The sequence below is a fragment of the Abramis brama genome, assembly GCF_963993115.1.
Source record: "Abramis brama genome assembly, chromosome: 13".
Lineage (NCBI taxonomy): Eukaryota > Metazoa > Chordata > Actinopteri > Cypriniformes > Leuciscidae > Abramis > Abramis brama.
Window position 1 is genome coordinate 6323181 of NC_139975.1, and position 8596 is coordinate 6331776.

Sequence of the window (8596 nt, forward strand, 5' to 3'; positions counted from 1 at the left end):
TTGGACCCCTTGGTAACCATGGAAACCTGCCAAATTGTTATGGATCACTGCACATACCTGAAGTAATATTCCATAAGCCCTGCCTGAATTCATTGCAAACATATGTGCGGCAGCCAGGCAGGTTTGTGCAAAGACGGGCTCTCGCTGGAGACGAGTTGAGCTTTATGTCTCAGGGCGAGCCTGAAAATACTTTCAGTCATCCAGGGAATAAACAGATTTTCCTTTCTGTTTTAACTTGGATAATTTCAGATTGCTCTCTAATTTGTATCTAATTCTAATTACCTTCCAGCGAGGGCACCAGGGGACCCTGACAGCCTTTGAAAGCCTGTTGCTCAACCAGCCCCAAATCAGTTCCATTTCCTCCTTCAAACAAAGAATAAAACAACTTAAACTGACTTTAAGAGGCTCAATCCCTCCATACACTACACGCCTCTGACCGGGGGATAAGTCGGGCTTAGGGGTCCCAGGATGCTCTGCTGTCAGTTTGGCCCAGAGGTCCTGACATGCCCCAGCTCCCTCGCCAGCCCTCCTGGTCAGAGATCAAACGAAGACCCCCGGGGCGAGAAGGGCCGGCTGGCTTAGTTCTGTTCATCCATCACGCTCAACAACAGACAGACAAAATCAGACTAAAGAGGCCAACGTTCCTCCTCTCTTTCCTGTCAGGAGAGGCGAACGCTTGAAAGCTTTACGTGCAGGAAGCCACAGAGTGACATTGGAATGATTATGGGGCTGAAATGGAATAAAGTGGCCTAATCCTCAGTTAATGGACTCAAGATGAGGCCACACACCTGCAGCACGTCCATCTTCTGTGGACAACCTTTGTTCACTGGTGCAGGAGAAAACAAGACTATTTAAAGCACTCTAACAGCTCTAAAGCTGCTCACGACTGAGACCCTTAGCCATCCATCCATCAATCAATAATTTTATCCATCCATCTATCCATCCATCCATCCAATCGATAATTTTATCCATCCATCCATCCATCCATCCACCCATCCATCCATCAATAATTGTATCCTTCCATTCATCCGTTCGTTCATCCATCCATCCATCCATCCATCCAGTCAATCATTTTATCCATCCATCCATCCATCCATAATTTTATCCATCCATCCATCCATCCATCCATCAATAATTGTATCCTTCCATTCATCTGTTCATCCATCATTTTATCCATCCATCCATCCATAATTTTATCCATCCATCCATCCATCCATCCATCCATCCATCCATCCATCCATAATTGTATCCTTCCATTCATCTGTTCATCCATCCATCCATCCATCCATCAATCATTTTATCCATCCATCCATCATCCATCAAAAATTGTATCCATCCATCTGTCCATCCATCAATCATTTTATCCATCCATCATTTTATCCATCCATCCATCCATCCATCCATCCGTCCATCTATCCATCCATCCATCCATCCATCCATCCATCAAAAATTGTATCCATCCATCCATCCATCCATCCATCCATCCATCCATCCAATCAATAATTGTATCCATCCATTCATCCATCCATCAATCATTTTATCCATCCATCCATCCATCCATCAAAAATTGTATCCAACCATCCGTCCGTCCATCCGTCCATCGATCCATCCATCCATCCATCCATCCATCCAATCAATAATTTTATCCATCCATTCATCCATCCATCAATCATTTTATCCATCCATCCATCCATCCAATCAATAATTTTATCCATCCATCCATCCATCAAAAATTTTATCCATCCATCCATCAATCATTTTATCCATCCATCCAATCAATAATTTTATCCATCCATCAATCATTTTATCCATCCAATCAATCATTTTATCCATCCATTCATCCATCCATCAATAATTTTATCCATCCATCCATCATTTTATATCATTTTATCCATCCATCCATCCGTCCGCCCATCCGTCTGTCTGAAGTATGCCAAGCTGGATCACTATCTTCACAACTGGTATTGCAGATTTATCATTTAGCCCGTTATCATGACGCTCAATCTTACATTACTGTATCCCGCTTCTTTCTTCACCAGTAAATTCAATTAAGCAGTGATGGCAATGAGAGTAGAAGTCAGTATCAGTGAAATCAATGTGAGCACACAATGAGGTCTCTTGTTCCCTGACCTTTATGCAGAGGTCCAAATAACCAGTTCGACCTGTTTCACCCTGCCAAAATGAAGAAGAATTGCCCCAGACTGGGTCATATAAAACTCGCTAATCAGATGATCATTCGTGTTTCGCATACTCCAACTTGGTGTGTGACAAAAAATTTAATCCAGCCTGGTGTGATTTAAGTCAATAGTTTTGTTTAACAGAAAAGGATATTACATATAACCATAAATCAAACTTTATTTCCCAAAAGTGAGTAAGTTTTTACATAGTTGAAATTACTTTTTCAGAAGTCAGTCAATAATGTAAACATAATGTAACAAAAAAAAAGTAATATTCTTTTTTTTCCATTATTTTGCTCATCCATTATTGTGCACACCAATCTTATTTTTAATGTCCTGTATCTACTCTATTATATGTGTACTATATGTTTGAATGTGAACTTCATGTGTAGCCTACTATACAGTATGTGTATATATAAGTTATGTATTTTTATAGTTCTGAATGTGTTTTTCTGAAGACTGTCCTGTAACTATATGGCTGCTATTGCAAAAAGAAAATCCCCAGAGAGATCAATAAAGTACCTACACCTAAAAAAAACTTGAACAATCGCTGCATCAACAGCGTTTAAAATGTTTATTTGTAGCAATCAAACATAAGATAAGACTAATAACTGGGACAAACTGTGTTCCGACTGTACGCAGGACATGGCTCATTAAATCAGGACTGCTGATTTAATCGGGATGTCTGGTCACCCTGTTTAAAACAGACAAAACATTCAGGAAAGAGATTGCTGGATTGTTATGAGTGTTGCATAAGTCTTTGGGGGCAGTTCTCTTGTTCTCTCTTTCTTTTCTTGTCACAGCTTGTGTGCGACTCTAGCATATACTTGAAACTTGGCATTGTAAACTGCAAATATTGTTGCCACTTATGACAAATTGCTTGCAATGTTCCTCAGTTGTAAGTAGTTTTGGATTTAAAAAAAAAAAAAAAAAAAAAAAAAAAAACATCTGCTAAATGACTAAATAAAACCGTAATTCACTAATAATGAATTGCACCTGCTGATATCAGCATTTATTTGTACTATCTGTATTATTTTAGCTCCTTATTCAGGAATTATGCAAATCAGTGCAAATACATGCAAAAATCTGTGCTGAATGTAATTTGCTTACCAAAATTCCCCATCTCAAAGGCCAGTTCTGAGATATAAGTTTTGGCGGATGCAACAGACTTCTATGATCTGGTAATAGTTCACTGTACGTTTACATGGACACATTTAGTTTCATTTGGAATCAATCAATTGCATTCCATGTAAACATAGCTACAGTAAACTATACCAGATTATAGATGAATCCGAACATAGTGTTTACATGAACACTAAATAAAGAGATCGGGTTAATGTGGACATTTATATGTCAGTCATATTTGACACTTCATTCAACTACAACAACATTCTAGTTTCGGGTTTCAATTCGATCAAACACGTCAACAGAGAAGAGAAGACATGTCACAGCAAGAGGGAGGGGAAGATATTTTGATTAAAAATTACGAGGCACATGAATTTAAAAAAAATAATTGTGCATGGATAAATCATGTATAAAGACTGAAATATTTTATAAAAAAATATTGATGGTTATTTTAAAAACACTTTTCTCCATCGCTTGATCATCATTTGATGAATTGAAGCTGCCATGATCACTTGAAAATACACAAACATTACTTTTAAATAAAATTCAGTTTACTGTCTGCTTTCCACGGTAATATCAAAATGTTAATTTCACTAGGCAAACAGCGCGGGGGTTTTGTGAGTAAGGCAAAATCTAAAATGAGCCTAATTTACATACAAATGAGGGGTGATTGTGCTGAAAAAAAAAAATAACAATACCTTAATTTAATATTCACAGTGCTATTTAGTATCTGGATAAACTAGATTGTGGGTGTGACATGAATAAGGTTTTGGGCTAAAATGCTTCATAAAAGTAGTGCAAAAGTAGGCTACCTCTTCTCTCTCTATTTCTTTTCCCCTGTTTTCTTTCTGTCAAGTAGACATATGTGATTGATACAAGCCTGCCAGTCTGTAGCATGTTGCTAATTTTAGCACAGCCAGCCCTCCCTCGCTCCCTCACTCTGATTTTCTCTCTCTCATCCTCTATCTCTTTGTCACCTGGGGAGAAGCGTGGTAGCTACAGATAAATTGGGTTCCTGCCCCAGAATCCATCTCTTAACGGCACTCAGTAAACTTGGTCATCTGTCAGACATGCGTACGCTCTGTGAGTGATGTAGTGTGTTGTATTCCAGGCGGCTGTCGACAAAAATAGAGCATCGACATCGGTAAACACGGGAACAGATAGAGAGGAGAGACAGCAGCATCGTTGTGCTTTCCTTGTTCGATGCTAATTTTGCTCTCTCCTTCTGCTGTAAAGGCTATAAATACAGATTATGTGGGTTTGGTAAATAACAGATATAATCAAACTGCAAATGTGGCCAGCTGGACTATACATGTATTTAAAGGAGGATAGATATTTTGGTCTCGTAAACTATATAGGTCACAGACCATTTTGCCTCATTCAGTCTTTCACCTTATTGCTGCCATCGCTGTCAAGAGTGATTAATATTCCAATGTCCTCATGCAAATTTACCCAAATAGGGTTGGTGTGATTGGTGCAACTGTGGTAACCGGTGTCAGAGGAGACCATTTAGTGAGATCATGCATATGCATGAGCTAAGTCATTTATCAGCTTGGCTGCAGTTAATCTTTGAATATAAATATGCAAGGGTTTATAATTTTCACTAAAAATAAGGAAAGAAACAGCAGCCATACGGGTCGATATGAATTGACCACCTGTCTCTAATCAGGAAGAGCTCATCAGATAAAGCACGGGGAAATGAAAAGAGACAGTATTTCTCTGTTCAAAAACCTAGTGAACTACAAAAGGATATAGCATTTTTTAGGCATCTCAAGCTACGTTTCCTTCCAAACTGTAAATTAAATGTTAAAAAAAAAAAAAAAAAAAAAACTGAATATTGCAAAAAAACAAAACAATTAGGGTATAATATAGAAGGCAGCTAAATCTTCGACTTAGATGCCTCGTTTTAGCCAAATTCTAAGGTAGCATTGCATGTATCCTTCATGGATTAGGGAATTACATAATGCATTGCATTGTCAATTATTTATCTATTTTATTAAATACGGAAAGTTTAGGGGGGAAAAATTATTACTTAAATTTATTTAAATCATTCTGTGGTGCTGCCTACATAGAATGTTCCCTAAAGGTTGGGATGCTAAAAATGCAGCGAGGAAGCTCACTATTTTTTTTGTGTGTGTGTGAGAGAGAAAGAGATGTAGGGAGGGAGAAAAAAAAGACCCTGAGGGGAAAGAACAGAACTGAATCAAGGACAGCGGGAAGGAATATCTGTGCAAATCAGACCCAAGTCACAGCAATGAAGGTCTAAAATGAGAGCCAGGGCAGTACACGCTGAACTACCTATGATGGATCACACCTGTCGTACTTTCCAGCTTTCGTGTCTTTTCTTCGAGCACCTGACTGATGCATTGTGATTATCCAACATGGTACACTCATCTAGCAGAATCTAAAGAGCTCATTCGCAGATTTGGGTGGAACTAATGCATGTTTTGGAATCTGGTATACCTTCAGGAAATTAAACCAGCATTAATGAGCACATACTCAAAATATTTCCATTGGGGTTAGGGGGGAATCAAGGCCAGACAAGTGACTCGTCAATGACAAGGACATGCAGGTCTATAGGGATTGCATTAAAACAGGTGATTGCAAGCATATTGCAACATAGACACACAACAGAGAGATAATTCACAACTGAGATCACATAACATATAATCAAAAGTGGCTTTAAAAATATTTATAAAAATATTTTAAATAAATTAAATCTGAATGAAAGAATAATAACATCAATAACATAATGCAGCACAACTATTTTCAACATTGACAATAATAATATGTTTCCTGAGCAGTAATGGCTGCTGAAAATTCAGCTTTGCATCACAGAAATAAATTACATTTTAAAACGAATTCAAATAGAAAATAACTATTTAAACCCTAAAGGGACATGGTGAAAAAGGGAGGTGGGAGGAACAATTATTTCCCCAAAAAACTTTGCATTCGCTCACAAAGAACAAAAAAGTTTTGCGAGTAAACACAGAGTTTCTCAGGGGAACACAAAACATTTGCGAGAGAACACAAAAAGCACTGACTTATTATTTTTCCTCTCATCTCATATTGTTTTCCACCACCAGTTATAATATTTTAGAATATAAGTGTTTTTAATGTATTTTTCCTCAAATAAATACAGCCTCGGTGAGCATAAGAGACTTCTTTCAAAAACATAAAAAAAGGTACCGAAATATATAAAGAGCTTCTTTACTTAAGCAACTTCTGAGCAATAACATGTTCTTCTAGTCTTGCTCTAAAGATGAGCGAGATACAAGCTAATCTAAAATGCTCTAATCTAACATGGCAGAATATTCTCTGCAGCTCTAAGGCCACATTTATACGGCAGGTCTTGATGACCAATTCTGATTTGTTGACTATGTCTGATTTTTTGAAAACCAGCTTACATCATCTTTAAAAAATGACCCATATACGATATCAGCATTTAAACTACACTTGGCGAAACAACCCAAGGTAGACATACTGACTTGGAAACACTTAGGCTGAAAGGAAGTAAAAACAGTGCGATTTGCAACAGACACAGATCTTTAAAGGTCAGCAAAACATTGGGTTGAGCCTTCGTCCTCCATTGCACTACTGAGAGGCATGTGAGAGTCATGTGATCACAGTTGGTGTCCATCTGAGTTGACATGGTTTTTTCAATGACGTACGACTCGCATTGACAGGGGAATATCTGATCTGTCGGCTTACATGGCAGATGCAAATGCACTTATCCGATTCATATCAGATTTATTTCCTTGAATGAATGAAACCTGAAACTGATCTGAGAATATCGGAATTCATGTACTTGTTTTACTGCCTACACGTTCGTGGGTCATCATATCCGATCTGTGCCACATGGGAGTAAAAAAAATCTGAATTGGTTCACTTTAAACATGTAATGTAAATGCGGCCTTTGATGCCAGTGGACAACATCTCATAGACCCACAATGTATACAGCATGTGGAACAAATAGCTTTACCTCTGAGTCTCAGGCTGTGTCCCTTTACGTTAGTTTCTGTCGTTCCGTTTGGACATACAGTATCCAGCACTACCTATGATAGTCTGAGAGTGAACACAGAGGTTATATTTAATTATTAGCCACGGATCCCCACGTGTGGAATTCTCCCCTCGTGAAGAGAAAATTAATTGCATGAAGCTTAAAGCTCATTACGGGGTTTATCCTGTCCAAAGCCATGCTTATCACCATCTATGATAATGACGTATCCCATAATCCTTAGAATGATGGACATGGAGAATTCATTATATTTTGCACAATGTTGACATGAGAGCCTTGTGTGAGGTGGGAACAGATCTATTTGTATGACTAGATAATATTCTGCACGTGAAAATAAAGATCTGCACTGCTAAATTGCATTGATGTTTTGTCTGTGTCCAGGTTGAGTTGTTCTTTCATTTCCTTGTAATTTCCTTCGTATGCAGTGAAATAGACACATTTTGATGTTTATTTTGAAATCTTTATTAATGTTCTTTGTGTTGCCCTTGTTTGTACTGGCATATTGGGATATAAATAACTACTAATAAATCTTGACTAGCAGTGCATCTGCCAGAAAAAAACCCAGAATACCAGTCAGTCTCTCATCTCAGAAATAATCTAAGATGCCATAAGAAGAGGGATCTGGATTTAACTGAATACTTTTGCAGGCAGAACCAGAGCAGGACATTTTAAACCAGCCGAAGCCTGAGACAACAGTTAAGATTAGCAAACCACCTGGTTTGTTTCAACAGGGTAAATAAGAGAACATGCTACTCATTTTGCAAAGGCCACACATACACACAAAGAAGAAATTGAGGAAAACAATTTACTTCTTATTGTAAATGATTGATTCTTCATTGGTGAAGAACCTTTAACATTCACAGAACCTTTCCATTCCACAAAAGGTTCTAGATAGTGGGAAAAGGTTATTAAAATATTCTTCACACTTAGAAAAAAAAAAAAAAAAAAAAAAACATGGTTATTTTAAGAACTGTTCACTGAAAGGTATTGCTGCGTAGTAAAAAAACACTTTGGAACCTTAATTTCAAAGGGGCCATTCACACAAAATGTTTGGGTTTTTTTGGTTGTTTTTGTGTGTTTTTTGTGGTTAAAATGCGGGATGCAGGTCAGTGGAATAAAAAAAATAATAATAAAAAAAAACACATTTTAACTTGAACGGTGTGTTTTTAGAACATTGTGTCATGCGCGAGATGCTGCAAAAGACGCGAGAAGCAAGCGCAAACGGCGAAACGTGTCCGTCTAGCGCATTCTTGCACAGAAAAACAATGGAAAAGTA